We start from the raw sequence: 16,862 nt of genomic DNA on the forward strand, positions 1-16,862 counted from the left end.
TCATTGAAAGGCAACAGAAATTCCACGATGTGTGGGGGTTTGATGCTCAGATTAAAAGGAGGTACACACTCCACAGAGTGTGGGCCTTCTCTGAAGAGGGAGAGAGAGGTGTGACCGCTAGGCGGTGCTGTGTTGCTTGTATTCATGGGCTTGGTGGTTTCATATGCTAATAAGTAGAAGGACCAGCCTAAGGGCAAGGGGTTGGAATTCCCAGGGAGTTGGCCATTTCCCACCCTTTGACCTTTTGTGGCTAGCCTTGGGACTGCCATGGTGCCTGGGGGCGTGTTATTCACCATGTTACTATTACAATGGGTGTGTAATGAAGCTCAAGTTCTGCTAGAACTTAAATCTCTTCATCCTGAGCCTCAAGGCCTATTGGGGGTTGAATCCTTCACCATTTTGTTGTTAATTGCTGTGGCCTTCCTTGAATGGCTGTGCTCTGCTCCCTTCCATCCTGTCTCACTGTGATGACACAGAGAGAACAAAGGCCCGGCCCTGGCTGTGCTCCTGCATTTAACGGGGGGGGGGGGGGTAGGCTGAGGATGACTCTGGGTGGTGTGAAAGATGTTTCAGATTTTCCCATGTGGGACATGGGGACCTGCCAGCTGCCACTGCAGATTTATCTCATGGGCATTATCGCTTGTGTCACTGATTTGTTTCTATTTTTCTTTTTTTTTTTTAAGTATTTAATCTAAATTTAATATCAGGTTTTTTAGGAAAAAAATTTCTCTTTTTCTTTTCTTTGGGGCTCTTTTTGGGGGGGTAGGTAATTAGGTGTATTTATCTGTTAGTGGAGGCCCTGGGGCTTGAACCCAGACCCCGTGTATGCTATACACACGCTCTAACACTGAGCTCTACCACCCACCCCTTCATCTTTTTCTTTTTGCTTTAGCTGCCAAAAATCTTACAGCTGAATTTCTAGTCGGCCTTTAACACTTACGCTGACTTCATGGCATCCATTTTTATGAATTTACCTCCCCCTGGTTTCATTTAATTATTGAATCTCCATTTTCTTTTCACTCTCACTTTTGTCTTTTTGTTGTTATGGTTGTTAAGCTGTGTTTAAAAAATTGTTTAAATTCTCTTTTAGCAGGAGGCTGAAAGTAAATAAATATGTAAATAAACATCACACATAAATGCTTTTATACATTCTAAGCTGGTTAGTAGTTACTTAAAAACCGGACTGATATTAAAGTTATAACATTTTTACATTATTTTTTAATTTTTTCTAAAGGTATAACTGATTTACAATATGATATGTTTCAGGTGTACAATAGTTGCTCCATTTATAGTTATTGTAAAATATTGACTGTATTGCCTATGTTGTAAGATACATCCCTCTAGCGTGTTTACGTTACATGTAGCAGTTTGTATAAGAAAGTTGTGTAACACAGAGTCTGGGGCGTGGCTGTGTCGGACTCAGGTTCCAGGTAACCCTGCCTGTCAGAGCCCAGGCCCTCACACCTGTCTGCAGGGCAGCGAGTGGAGGCAGCTCTCATCAGTGCTGGTACCAACCTCTGAGTGACAGTGACAGCAGTGACTGTCTGTGGACGTGCAACGTGTTGTTCCAGGAGATTTACATGCATTTCTTCATTTATTATTTAAAGCCCTCCTGTGAGGAATCGTTTTATGTTTTTAATGAATAATACACTTTATTTTTAATTTGATAGACTTCAAACTTCCAGAAAATTTACAGAAGTAGTACAATGAACACTTAGATACACTTCACCTAAAAGGGCAGTATTTGTCCTTTTGTGTCTGGCTTATTTCAGCATACTTTTTTAAGGTTCATCCATGTTGTAGCCTGAAAAAGTAATTTATTCTTTTGGTTTAATAATATCTGTTTTCTTTTTTTTTTTTTGTTTTTGGTCTATTTAAAAATAGTTTCATTGAAGTCTAGTCAGTTTATAATGTTGCATCAGTTTCTTCTTTACAGCACAACACTTCAGTTATATAGGAATATACATGTATTCATTTTCATATTCTTTTTCAACATAAGTTACTATAAGATATTAAACATATTTCCCTGTACTATACAGTATAAACTTGCTGTTTATTCTATACATAATCAGTATCTGCAAACCTTGAACTCGCAATTTATCCCTTCCCACACCGTCTCCCCTCTGGTAACCATAGTTTGGTTTCTATGTCTCTGTGTCTGTTTCTGCTCTGTAGATAAGTTTCCCTTTCTTTGTTTGTTTTTTTTTTTTAAGATTCCACATATGAGCGATCTCATATGGTATTTTTCTTTCTCTTTCTGGCTTACTTCTCTTAGAATGACATTCTCCATGTCCATTCATGTTACTGAAAATGGCATTATTTTATTATTTTTTATGCCTGAGTAGTAGTCTATGGTATAAATATACTGCAACCTCTTTATCCAGTCATCTGTCAGTGGACATTTAGGTTGTTTCCATGTCTTGGCTATTGTAAATAGTGCTGCTGTGAACATTTGGGGGAAGGTGTCTTTTTGAATTAGGGTTACTTCTGGATATATGCCCAGGAGTGGGATTGCTGGGTCATAGGGGAAGTCAATTTTTTGTCTTTTGGTGAATCTCCATACTGTTTTCCATAATGGCTTCACCAAACTGCATTCCCAGCACAGTGTAGGAGGGTTCCATTTTCTCCACAGCCTCTCCAGCATTTATTGTTTGTGAACTTCTGAATGATGGCTATTCTGACTGGTGTGAGGTGATACTTGATTGTAGTTTTGATTTGCATTTCTCTGATAATGATACTGAGCATTTTTTCATGTGCCTATTGGCCATTTGTATGTTTTCATTGGAGAAAAGTTTCTTTAGCACTTCTTCCCATTATTGGATTGAATTGTTTATTTTTCTTTCTTATCAAGTGAAAAAGCTGTTTATATATTCTGGGAATTAACCCCTTGACAGTCTCATTTATTGTAAATATTTTCTCCCATTCCATAGGTTGTCTTTTTGTTTTGCTTACTGTTTCCTTTGCTGTGCAAAAGCTTGTAAGTTTAATTAGACCCCACTTGTATATTTTTGCTTGTATTTCTATTGCTTGAGTAGACTGCTCTAGGAGAACATTGCTGAGATGCATGTCAGATGTTTTGCCTACGTTTTCTTCTAAGAGGTTTGTAGTGTCTTGTCTACATGTTTAAGTCTTTAAGCCATTTTGAATTTATTTTTGTGTGTGCTGTCAGGGAGTAGTCTAACTTCATTGATTTACATGCAGCTGTCCAGTTTTCCCTACACCATTTTCTGAAGAGGCTGTCTTTATTGTATGTTCTCAACTCCTTTGTCAAAGATTCAATGACCAAAAGTTTTTGGGACTATTCTTGATAATTTTTTACCCATTCATTGATGGATGGATATTGTTTGTAAATTTTGGCTACTCTGAATGATACTGCTATGAATATTGATGTGCAAATTTTTGTGAGAATATGTTTTCATTTGTTGGCTGTACAGTTGGCCCGCCATATCTGTAGTTTCCACTTCATGGATCCAGATGGCTGGTTGTAAAGGGACTCGAACATCCTTGGGTTATGGAATCCAGGGTGGTGGGTTCCTGAAACCAATCCCCCGAGGATACTGAGGGATGACCCTATATGTAGGAGTAGAATTGCTGAGCCATATGATAACACTAAACTTTTGAGGAAACACCAGACTTTTCCAAAGAAGCTGCACCATTGCCCCTTTCCAATGGCTGCATATTGAGGGTTCCCATTCCTCTGCCTCCTGACCGACACTTGTTATTGTCCGTGTTTTGATTATAACCATCCTAGTGGGTGTAAAATGAGATCTCATTTTGATTTTGATTTGACTAGTGATGCTGAGCATCTTTTCATATGCTTATTGGCCATTTGTGTATCTATTTAATTCCTTGGTAAATTTAAAAATTGGGTCGATTTTCTTTGTATTGGTCAGTTGTAAGCATTTGTTTTATATCCTGGATACTAGTCTCTTATTAGATATATGCTTTGCAAATTTTTTCTACTTTTCTGCAGATTGTCATTCCACTTTACTATTTTTAAACATTAAGACAGTTTCTTTATAGGGGAGGTAATTAGATTTATTCATTTATTTTATTTATTTATTTATTTTTTTTTTTGCCAAGCAGGCACTCTATCACTTGAGCTACCCCCTTCCCCTTTCATTTCACTTTCTTGATGATGTCTTTTGTAACAAATGGTTTTAATATTGATGAAGTCCAGTTTATCTGTTTTTTTTTTTATCACTTCTGCTCTTGGTATTGTATCTAGGAAACCATAACCTATTCTAGGACCACAAAGATTTATACTAGGTCTTCTTTTAGAAAGTTTATAGGCTTAGATTTTACGTTTCTGTCTGATCCATTTTCAATTAATTTTTATTTGTTATATAATATAGGGGGTTTCAGATTCTACATTCATTCTTTTGCCTGCAGATACCCAGGTGTCCCTGCACCATTCATTGAATAGACTATTCTTTCAATGGAGTGTTATTGGCACCCTTGTGGAAAACTGACTGTAATTGTAAGTTTCCCCCCTGGAATTTTTACTGTGTCTCATAGATTTATGTATCCAAACTTATGACAGTACCATAATCACTTGAGTACTATAGATTTGTAGTAACCTTTAAAGTGAGTCCTCCAACTTTGCTCTTCTTTTTCAAGATTGTTTTGTCTGACCTGGGTCCCTTGCACTTCCATATGAATTTTGGGATCAGTTTTTCAATTTTTGCAAAGAAGTCAGCTGGAATTTTGATAGCAATTCCATTAAATTTGTAGATCATTTTGCGGAGTCTTAACATTTTTAACAATATTGTCTACCATTCCATGAACATGGGATGTCTTCCATATATGTAGATCTTCTAAAATTTTTTCAGTGATACTTCAAATTGTTCAATGTACAAATCTTGTAAATTTTTGTTAAATGTATCTCCCATTTTATTTTTAATGCTGTTGTAAATGGAAAGGCTGAGCTTCTTAAGGGTGGGACTATATATCAATTTGTTTATTTCTAGGATTCCTACACATCAAATACACTAGGTTTATATTTGCTACATAAATCTATCCACAACTCTTCCTTCCCCTGTGTTATAAGAAACCATGACCCAGGTTAAACTACCTCAACACCTATGTGGAAGTGAGAAATGAGACCCTTGGGTGGGGCTTTGTGCAGATGATACTGAGAGCTTATTTAGTATGGCTTCATCTTAATTTCTTTTAAACAATCCTTTCAGTGTATATAGTCAGATACATTAAGAACATGCCCTTTTGATGTACAGAGGAGCTAAGACTATCATTTTCAAATAATTTCTAGTGAGAATGTTGTACTTGAAACCTAATTTGTATCTATCTTTGAAGATTTATGTTTCAGGAGCTTTGACTGAAGAACACCTGTCTTTATTCAATAACGACAACTAAATGTTCAAACAACATGTAAGAGTTTGAGCTGTAAGTGGAGGCAGTGCTTACCTCTCCCAATATGCTTGTGCTGATCTGCTCAAAGGGGTTCCTCCAACTGTTTGTCAGTAGTCTGTTGAACAAAGCCATAAAACATTGATTTAAGATTGCTGGAATGCAACATATTCTTATTAATACTAAGTAAGCCCATATTGAGTGCTTACTGTATGTTGGGAATTGTCCCTCAGACTCGCATGAATTTTATTTCTCTGAAAACCTCACATATTTCCTTGTTATTCCCACTTTACAGATAAAGAGACTGAGGATTAAGTCTTCTCTCTTTTTGGGGGAGCTCATTATCAATGACTGGAAGTTGTAAGGAAAAAGATATTGATTCATCCTGAGAAAACATTTTTCTGAGAGTCAGCATTGAAGAGGGTGACCACTGAAGAGGGTGATCATTGTTCGAGTGAGACTAGCCCCGTGTTGTACGGAGTCAGCATCCCAGTCCTGGACACGGCACGTGTAGTGCTGCGTGGTGGGTGAGGCGGTGCGGCTGCGCAGGGAACGAGGATGCCGGGCCGTTGGGCTGTGCTCAGGCCTGGTGAGGCTTTCTCTGAAGGGCAGTGGACTGTCATTGACAGATTTTAAGTAGGGGAGTGGGGTGCTCTCGTAGATCACTTTTGTGTTTGTAGAATGCTTGCAATCATTCAGTAGGCTAGGCAGAAAGTGATGTGACGAATCAGAGTAGGGTGGCTGCGAGGTGTAGCAGTGTTCAATTTTCAAGTGGTTTTCAGTCCCATGTTTGTGGCTCAGTAGACGTGTCACTTTGGATGATGCACTCAAGGAAGTGAAACAATTTATCTAATCAATTGAAACAGTGATGTACCCAATTCCCAGGACTGTTGTGGAGATCCAGTGAGATAACATGCGCACAGTGTGCAGCGTGGTCCCCAGCCCAGAGTCAGTGCTGAGGGAGTGCCTGTGAGTACCTGGTAGGACAGGTGTGGGTGGTGGGGCTCGGTGACTGAGGAAATCTGGGCCCTGATGGAGGGGTCCAGTCACATCTGTGAGTGATGGGCCTGAGCTGGGAGGGGCAGAGAGACCTTCCCTCCCGACCAGGAGTACTGGGCAGGACGGCTATGGGAGGAGAACCGTGAAGTCAGCTCTTTGCAGGTAGAGTTGGAGGTGCCCTTGAGACAACTAAGTGCAATGTCATGAGCTCACAGAGGAGGTCTTGGCCCGGGCTGTGCATTTTCCTATAATCTCAATCCCTGAGGACACCAAGGTATTGATCACTGAACGTGAAGACATATTTTACAGGACAAGTGAATAGTAGTATCATCTCTGTCATCAAAGCTCATGTCTCTATTCATCACCCACTTTGCTAATTGGGTACTTACAGGGCGGTTCTTCACCACCCTCCCCTAGGCTCAGGCTCCACAATAAAGAGCTGGTGAGCCTCCCGCTTTTCCAGAAGAACACACATTTAGCTGGTAGCCTTTTATACCTCGCCAGACTTAGAATTTTTATTTGTTGTTTTAATTCTATTTTCTGTTGGTCATCTCCTGACAGGAGAGAAGTTTTACCTCATGGTCATGTTTCAGTTAGCTGTTACTGAGAATTGCTGATCTGATCCATAGTGTATGTATTATATTAACTTTGTAGAGTACTTATCATTTTTCTTTCTTTGCCCTTTAATTTTGTTTGCCCCTTCAAGGCTCTATCCTATTTCGGGCCTTATTTTTTTTTAATTAAAAAATGTGTGTTAGTAGTTAAGAAAACAAAAGCAAAGAAACAATGCACATGATACCTAAATTTAGAAAATATCTATTGTGTTTTCTGTCTCGGCAATGGAGGGTTCTAGAAACTCGTGAAAACGTTCATTACACAAGTTCCTTAAAATGCTGATTAAGAAATAAAACCTTCCTTCCTCATCTTTCAAGCTGCACAGCTAATTTTCAAGAAAGTGAGGGGAAATCCTCAGAAGCCAAGTCAAACCAGAAAGCAGGGATTCTGGGAGATACGTGAGCCTTAGAAGCCCTGGGGTGCCGGTTGGCTCCTGAACTGAGTGTTAGTTGCCCTGGCAGGAGGGCGGGAGGTGAGCCCCAGGCCTCTCACACTGGGAGTTGGATGGCTCATCCTATGTAAGGCCAAGCACATCCTGAGAATCCTGTTTAATAAAGGGTGAATTAGAAAGAAAGAAAAATATCATTCCTCAAGGCAAGAAATTAAGGAAAGTCAATTTTTTGGGAAGCAGGGAAAAATAACAAATCCAAAGTAAGGATTTAGTTTAAAGCTGTTCTGGCATGAGAGTGACCACAATCTCCTGGCAGAAAATCACAGCTCCTCCCGGAATGGGAAGTTGTGTTTTGAATGAATCAGTGAACAGCCATTCCGAAAAAGGCCTCCTGAGTCTTCTGGATCAAGATACTAGACCCAAACAGATCTCTTCCAAGGTCTCATTTAAATAACCAGAAAGGTTTTAAAGGAAAGAAGCCATAATCATAGTTCTATTTATTGACATTAGTATATGCTAGGAATTCAGAGGTGACTATGGAGTTGTCTCCTCTTTTATGGACCTTACTTTCTGTTTGACATAGTTGGGGAGCTGGGTGGAGGGAGGTTTTAGTCTGTTGCAATTAGCCAGGAAAGGAAATTAAGAAAGCAGTGAAGGGTGGGTGAAATTTTTAGCTGAGGACATTCCTGTTCAGTTGGCTTTTAATTGCAGGCTCGATGAGTTTTCACTGGAGGGAATTGATCTTACAGAGGATGGACTTAACTCAGGCCTCTTCAGAATGGACAAGTGAACCTGGAGAAAGACAGTCAAATCTGTGCAGACATTGAAGTTCACGTGAACGTGCTGTATCCCTGAGCCAAAGATAGGACAAGTAGGCAGCACTTCTTGAGGACAGAGGGGTGGTTTTTAAGGTTCTCCAATAATGAATCCCAGGGAACCGAGATGGCCAGTTGTCAAACTGTGACTTTGCTCTTTGGACGGTGTGCACACCAAAGGTATTTTCCGTTTATTAGTTTTCATTTCTCTTAAATACATCTAGGGTGATGAGGACGTGGGCACAAGCATTGGACACCATGTCGAGGTGACTTTGGATACCTGCCTAGAAGCGCAGGCACAGCTGTGGCTGCGTCATACATCTTGCCGCCAACCCCGTTCCCCGGCTCCGTGATCACGGCAGAGTGGTTCCTTGATGACCTGTCCGTCTCCTTTGTGACATTGTAACCCACCAAAGACCGGAGCGTATTAGCTTGGCTTTGTTCTTTTCCATCCTTCTCTTTGAATGGACTGATAGTGGACCCAGTTATGTTAGCAGATATTTTACAAGTAGGGCTCTCAGTACAACCTTGTAATCCCCGCTGTGTGATCTAGAGAAGAAAGTTACATTCTTTCCAAATTGTTTTGATGCACTTATGTGGGAAAATGGTGTACGTTTGAATATGTATTTCCTCTCTGAATCATCATGGCTAGAGATGAATGTGGGCAGACATGGAATGTGTTTTCTGTATTTGAACTGTATGGTCCCCTAAATTCTCCCCAGCTTTTTAAAGTCATCACTGGAGTGCTACCTCCAGAGTGTCCCAAAGCATCCACCACTGCCTTTTCTTCAGACACTGAGTTTCCAAGTTGGAGAAGGCTGCTAGCTGGTGAGGCATTCTCTGGCACATCTCTGGCTGGCTGATGTGGGCTTAGCACCCAAGACTTGGCAGACAATAACTAACCAAGATCACGTCCATTTCTGGGACACTCATGAAGGATTTTAGACGTATGCTAGTGGCATACGTTATTTCAATTAGTTTTCCCAACAATCATAATTAGATTTTTTCACCTGTATTAATAAGTAAACTGTCAAAGCGAGTGACGTGCAGAATTTGGACTGGAACACGGGTCTTTCTGATCCCTGTCTCTGTTCCCTCCCCGGCCTATCCTTCCAGATGGCCAGGAGACTCTTCCTCAGTCTTGAGTTTCCTGCTGATATTACCACTCTCTTTGTTTCTAGGAGAGGAAAACAAGTCTAAACTTACTTTTCAGTTGAAAATGGAATGGAGAGTTAACGTTGGAAGCCGGGAGAGTCTGTCCTGTGATGAAGCGGTCTCCGAGCTACTTCCACTGGGACGTCATGTCACTGTCTGGGCCCCTTGCTCAGCCTGTGCACAGGTGACAGCACAGATGTGCCGAGCAGTCCTCCCGGACAGGGCAGTGGGTTGGAAATGAGTTTGGGGATTTGGTTTCATTTCATAGGTTTCTGAGGGCCTTGGCCTGGCACTTCGAGTGGGACCATTCCCTGTCCCACATACCCGTGCTCTGGGCCCGTGCAGACCTGATGTGGCCTCAGCCTGAGGCTCAGGGCCCGTGGTGAAGTGGAGCATTTTAGTCCAGGGTCTGTGGAGGCTCTGACAATTCTGGGCTGTGGGACTTTGTCCAGGATGATAATAATTCCTCCCCGAGTTTCAGATTTCCTTGCCTGTGAGCCGGGGTAGAAATAGTTTCTGAAATGATTGTAATGATTCAGTAAGGGGCGCAGCGTGTGCTGGCAGGTAGCTGGTGCTTAAGGAGCAGAAGTCGCAGTCACTCTGTCAGCCTCTCACTGTGTGCTCTGTGCTTTGAGAAGATGTGTGTTTGGTGAAAGTCCCGCCCAAATACTAGGGTCTAGATGAAACGTTGTTCCTTTACTTTCCCTTTCTTTTGCTCCTTCCTTTTTCTGCGTCTCATGTGTAGGGAGCAGATTCCTCTGTTTCAGGGAATACAGGCCTTTCTAGGAAAAGGACAGGATGAACGTGGAGAGGTGGGCCCCGGAGGGGGTCTGGAGTGTCTGGACAGCGCTGCTTCCTTGCATTTCTGCATCCGGTCCCATCAGTGCACGAAGTCAGCCTTCCTCTTCCTTCCTGTGTCATCAGGTCTCTGTTTTATGGGAAAACCTTTTTTACATTTCTTTTTTCACTTACAAGTTTCGTTCAGATGCTTGTTGCTTTTCTCCCTGTGCTTCAGCATTCCTAGGAGAGAATTCAGCATTGCAGCATCCTCTCCGAGCTCTATGAGTTGATCGGCTGCCACTGCAAGTCTGCCTTCTTCAAGTGGGTGGCCCCCGTGCAGCACGCGGCCCCCGGCATCCCGGAGCCTGGTGGGAAGGCCTGCTACCGACTCCTTCTGCAGACGCTTCCTGGCTACAGTCTGTCGCTGATTCTGCAGGACTTCAACAAAAGTTTTGGAACTAAAACATTGCTTCAGTCCGATTAACCATGCCTTGTTTGGGCCCTGCTCTCCTGTCTCATCAGGGTGAATTGTGAGTTGTGTAGAACAGGACACATCAGACTTTTTTCTGTCAAGGGCTTGGGAGTCAATATTTCAGGATCTGCAAACCTCCTGATCTCTGGTGCAGCTGCTCAGCTCTGCTGTTCAGACGCGAGAGCAGCCGGACAGTCCACACACCCACAGAGCTTTATTCACAGCAGTGGCTGGGGCTGGATTGGGTGTATGAACTGCAGTTTGTCCCCACAGCCTCCTCACTATTGACGCCTGCACCTGAGCGTGCATTTGCAACAATGGGTGAACCTACACTGAAACGTCATCATCACCCAGAGCCCATATTTGACACTAGGATTTACACTTGGTGGTGTGCACTCTGTGGGTTTGGACAGATGTACAATGACACGTTTCTACCATCACAGCATCATACAGAGTAGTCTGTCTTAGTGACCCTAAAAATGCTCCGTGCTGCACCTCATTCATTACTCCTTCCCCTCTAGCCTCTGACAGCAACTGATCTTTTAGTCTCTGTGGTTTTGCCTTTCCCAGAACACCATACAGTTGGAATCAGACAGTTGCAGAACCTTCCCAGATTGGCTTCTTTCACTTAGTAATATGCATTTATGGTTCCTCCATGTCTTTCCATGCCTTGATAACTCATTTCATTTTAACACCATAAATAGTCCATTTTCTGCCTGGACCACAGTTTATTTATCCATTCACCTACTGAAGAACAGCTTAGTTGTTTCTGAGTTCTGGTGATTATGAATAAAGCTGCTATTAACATCTGTATGCAGATTTGTGTGTGGACGTAAGTTTCCATTTTGTTCAGTAAACACCAAGGAACACAGTTGCCAGATCATATGGTAGGAGTACGTTTAGTTTTGTAAAAACTTGCCAGACCGTCTTCCAAAGTATCTGGGCCATTTTTCATTCCCACCAGCAATGCAAGAGAATTCCTGTCGCTCCACATCCTCACCAGCATTTGGTGCTGTCAGTGTTCTGCGTTTTGGCAGTTCTGACAGGTGTGCAGTGGTACCTCGCTGTTTCAGTCTGCAGCCCCTTGATGACAGATGCTGTGGAGCATGTTTCCATAGACTTCTTTGGCATCTAGTTTCCTTCTATGATGAGGTGTGTGTTGAGGCATTTTGCTCATTTTTTAAGCAGGTTATTCATTCTTCTTGTTGAGTTTAAAGAGATTTTGGTGTATTCTGGATATCAGCCCTTTATCAGTGTGTCCCTGCCCTTCACCTGCAGCACCGGAGTTGTCCTTTTGGTCTCAGTGGAGTGTCAGCTCTTCAAAGAGGTTCCCTGTCTTCCCTCAGCCTAAATACTGTCCTTGAATTTTTCACTTTCATTGACTCACTTTGTTCTTTTTAAATAGCATTTCCCATAATTTGTTAGTACATTAAAAAAAAAAGGCAATGATTGAACACCGCCTCCCCCACCAGGCTGTGTGCCCTGTGAGAGCAGAGACCCTGTCCCCACTCACCATGTCCCATGACAGCACATGTCACATGTCCATGTAAATGTGTGTAACATGGGGCCAAACCTGATGAGCAGCTATGACGACATGTGTTGGCTACCATTCATTGAATAGATTTTGTTTCTTGATCTTAATTATTAAATCACATGAATGAAACATGTTTCTTTTGAAAAATAAAACAACAAAGCACACCTCCATGTGATTGGTACTTTCTACTTAGCCTTCTGACCCAGGAGGGGACGTTCACCATCATTTTGTGGAGGAGGTTGGGGAGGTAAAGTAGGAGAGTGAGATCAAATAAAGTAAAAATGATAACTATCAGCTGGCTTTATTTTCACTAAGACATAAGTTACTTTAAACCATATCTCAGCTGTTGTTCTGTTGTTTTAAAAACTTCTCATAGAATTAAATGGAAGCCCACTAAACCCTGAAAGGGAAATTATGTGCTCAGGTCCTGAAAAGTGTTTATGTCTATTTCTTGAAATGCACATTTTCCCTGCTGGTTACAGAAAGTCGCGGTGGGAACACAGCCATGAGTTGTGTGTGTCTGCCGGCTTCACGGGCTGCTCACTGTCATTTTCATTTTCTTGTGTTGCAGTGTATGAAGGTTTTCCATCAGACTGTTTGCTCAGCCCCTTCCTGAATGAAGGATTCAATTTTCCACAGGAAATCTTATGAAAGAGAGTGACAAGGCACATGGGTTTCCCAAAAAGCAATAGTTGTTGTAATAAACTCTCACATTGGTGAACTTTTTGAATACAAGCGAGTTGAAAATTTTATCACTAGGTCATATGCCACAAATCTGTCTTAAGAATAAAAAGATTCAGATTTTATAGAAGAAGCAGTTTGAATCAAGTATAAATTATAATTTGTACACTAGTTGGTGTTAGAACTTATACTCACTCTTACCATAATTGCCTGTGGTAGGAACTGGATCATTATTTATTTATTTAAAAAAAAATCCTCAAGGTTCTACTTGCCCCATTCTTGATGCGGCAGTGCTGAGGTTAGTTAAGTTGGGACATTTAGAATTCTTGGCTAGGTTTTCAGGACATTGATTTCAGCCTCTTTATCTTTTTTAGAATCTCTTCTTTTGTGTCGGTCTTTGGTCTTTTGACAATGTGGAAATACTGCACGGATCTGTCTTTCCCTTTTTTCCTGTCTTTATGGGAAAAGATTTCTGTAAGACACACTACTAGGACATTAAGGATTTTGTGTGGGGTAAATTTGGTCGGCTCAAAGGATTTCAGTTAATACGTATTAATACTTGCTATTCAGCTAATGATAGGAAAATTATAAAAAACTTAAGTATACATCAATAAATATAGTACAATAAGCCCATCACCCAGATTAAGGAATTCACAAACATTTCCATATTTCCTTTATTCAGACCTTTGTTCTTTTACTTGTCCTTTGTTGAAGTATTTGACAGCAAATTCAAGAAAACATGTCATTTTACCCTATGTACTCAAGTAGGCATGTCTGAAAAATGAGGGCCATTTCTTTGATCATGTTTTTCCATTTGACTTATGTGCTCATTAAGTACCAGCTGTATCAGGCATCTCACTAGGCATTAGGAATCCTTGGGGCAATGAGAGTCCTGGCTCCCAAGGAAGTTAAGCGCTGATGGAAGAAACCAACACAGGAGCTTAGGTGCCTCACCTAAGGTCCCTGCGGGATGACACCAATTGGAAAAAATTTGTGCACAATACAGTGGGATTCACAGAAGGGACTGGTCAGACTAGTAGGGCAGGCCGTGAGAGAGGCAGTCAGCAGGGCTACAAGAGGAGGAATCATTTGATCAGAATCTGAAATCCTTTCTGCCAACCTTCCTACCAAGCCCCTATGGCCCATCACACACAATCCTGTGCTGTAACTGTTTTTGATTCCTGTTACCACATCTCCTTCAGGAAGGATTTTAAGGTGGAAAATATTTAAAATCAGTAATTGTTGCCAGAAGGGACATAGAACAATGAACATGGAAACAACACAAATGTCCATCAGCACATGACTGGATAAAGACAAGGTGATACATATATACAATGGAATACTACTCAGCCATAAAAGATGCAATTTGCAGCAACATGGATGGACCTGAAAACTGTCATTCTAAGTGAAGTGGGGTGGAAAGAGAAAGAAAAATGCCATATGACTTCATTTATGAGGAATCTAAAATTAATAGCAATAATAATAAGACCACAAATGAACTAATTATTATTTGATTTCTTGAATATGCTTAAGCACATATGACTGTCCTTTGTGATTGGATTACAATATTCTGTTTATTATTCTTTTGTAGTTGGCTTTATTCCTCTGGTAACTATGTAAGTTTAAAAATCTGAAACTAATCTGTTCTTAGAAACAATAATTAGTACATATATGTAAACTAAAAAAATGCAGCATACTCTATACATGTATTTACATGCAATGAGTATGTGGAGTTGAACTGTAATAATTATACCTAATAATACTGAAAAAGAAAAAAATAAAATAACATATAAAAAAAACTAATCACCCCTCTTTAAATATTAAAACGTTCAGTTCTGAGATTCTGTGAAAGACAGCATGGAAATAGGCTTTTAAGTTTTTCTCCTTGTGCCTGAGTGAGCAGCCTGGGCTGCACAGCTTTGCCGCCACAGGCACCCAGGACTTACCGGCTTGCTCCTCACTTGTTGGGAGGAAGATTAGCTGCTTCAGGAATATTTATGCTCTTAGAAGTTGCTGAAAACCCCACAGAGCTTCTGTTTACATGGAGTGTATCTGTCAATATACCCCATTTTAGAAATTAGAACAGAAAATTTAAACCCAAGAACTGACAAGCACACGCTGCCCCAGCACGTGGTCAAAGCAGTGCTGCCACGGTGGCGTGTGTTGGTTCTAGAAAAAATGCACCATACACTCAAGAATGAGGGTGAACCCACAGATCTCTTCTCAGCAATGCTATGAAGAGGTGGGACCCAAAGCCCCTAAAACAGTGCTTAAGTCCCCAGATGTCCCAGAACACACAGAGCTATGGGACCAAGAATCCAGTGTCTCATGGATCATCAGCCGTGGAGACCGCGTCCTGGGTCAGGAGGAGCAGAAGTAGGGATACCAGGCACACAGTCCTATTACAGCAAAGCTTTAAAGGTGTTGAATTGACTAAAAGAGTGGCAAACATTTGCATTTAGAATACTACATTTCCTCTCCTGGAGACGTTAGAAGGAAAACACTGATTAACAGAGGATGATTGTAATGGATTAACTATGATACTGATGACATGAGCTGCTCACACAAACCCTGCACTCAGTGTAGACTATGCCTTTTATGCACACACTTCATTAGGTCTCCACACCCCTGCAACGTGGCATTAAGCACTCATACAACCATGAAACCAGTGACTATAAAACAGTCACAAGGCTTCCTCTCCAGCATGAGGTAGTAAAACCAGCAAGGATTTTCAATGACAAAATCCAAAATCATATGTATTTGGGAAAGAAAGCAAACAAAACACTGAAGAACAATAAAACAAAAGAGCAGATGGAATGGAAACTTTTATTGAAGAAAGCAATGATTGATTCAATTACAACAGGTAATGTCCCTCATATAATTGAACCATCAATCCAAATTTTTGGAATAGTGAGTTGTGAAGTTACTGTCTCATTTAATATTGGAATTCCTAGTTGGACCAATTTGATATGCATCACTGGTTTGATGTTATCTATTTAGGTAAATAACAATATTCATATTTTTTAAGTTAACAGGAATCATAACACAGGACTCCAGATTTAGGGAGAGAATGCAAACAACTACTATCAAACTCCATCCAGTAAGGACAAGTGTCCCTGCGTCACCAAAGCAATGAGAATTTGCACACAGAAAACAGTTCTCCAGTTGTGACAAATACAAGACCGTGAACCATGAATTATGAGAACAAGCAACTGTTTAAATGCCATGGGCAAAATTTTTTATCATCTTGAAAACATCACTGATGCACTAAGAAAAAAATTGTTTTACTAGCAAATCTAACTGACACAGGGGATTTTCCAAGTAAGAAGGTAATTCCAAAAAGTGCAGTAAAATGAGTTAAGATGATCTGTGCAGTGACGGAGCTGATATTAGACTGACCAGCATCACGATTTCCGGTTTTACACTTGCTCTCTGCTTGTCACCTCTGACACAAGAATGCATCATATGATTTTATTTCTTTAGGGAAAAAAAAGATAAATAAAATCTAACTAGAAGATGTGGTATGGAAAGAAGTAATGAAGTTGTTTAACCTAATAATGCAGCCAGTGTAATGTAGCACTTATTCAGGCACTAGAATTTTTTAAATCATGATTTATTTTATATCCTATTTCTATCCTAAAGGAGGCACTTAAAGTTTTCTACTTTATTCAACATATCTTGTGAGGGTTGTGATATACACTGGTATGGCAGTTTTCAGAGATTTAAAATCGCCTCTGTGGTTGTGGTCAGGAAAAGCAAGGCTCCCTCACAGCTGCTGCGGAGAAGGAATCCCCGGAGTCAGCCCCCGGGCAGCTTCCGAACCACATCTGCTTGCACTTGGCACAGGACACCATCAGCAAGTGTAACTCTGACAAGGAGATTTCCCCGGGGACCTGGGAGGTGCTCTACCATTCTGAAGCCACTTGTTTCCCAGTTAGGTAAGGCTTGGAAAAAACAGTTTATTAGAAGTGACTCCCTTTGTATGTGCCTTTTGTCCTGAGAGGTCACTAATTAGCATAAATATAAAATACCCCATAATATAAGAATTTAGGT

Source organism: Camelus dromedarius, chromosome 13, assembly GCF_036321535.1.
Source record: "Camelus dromedarius isolate mCamDro1 chromosome 13, mCamDro1.pat, whole genome shotgun sequence".
Classification (NCBI taxonomy): Eukaryota; Metazoa; Chordata; class Mammalia; order Artiodactyla; family Camelidae; genus Camelus; species Camelus dromedarius.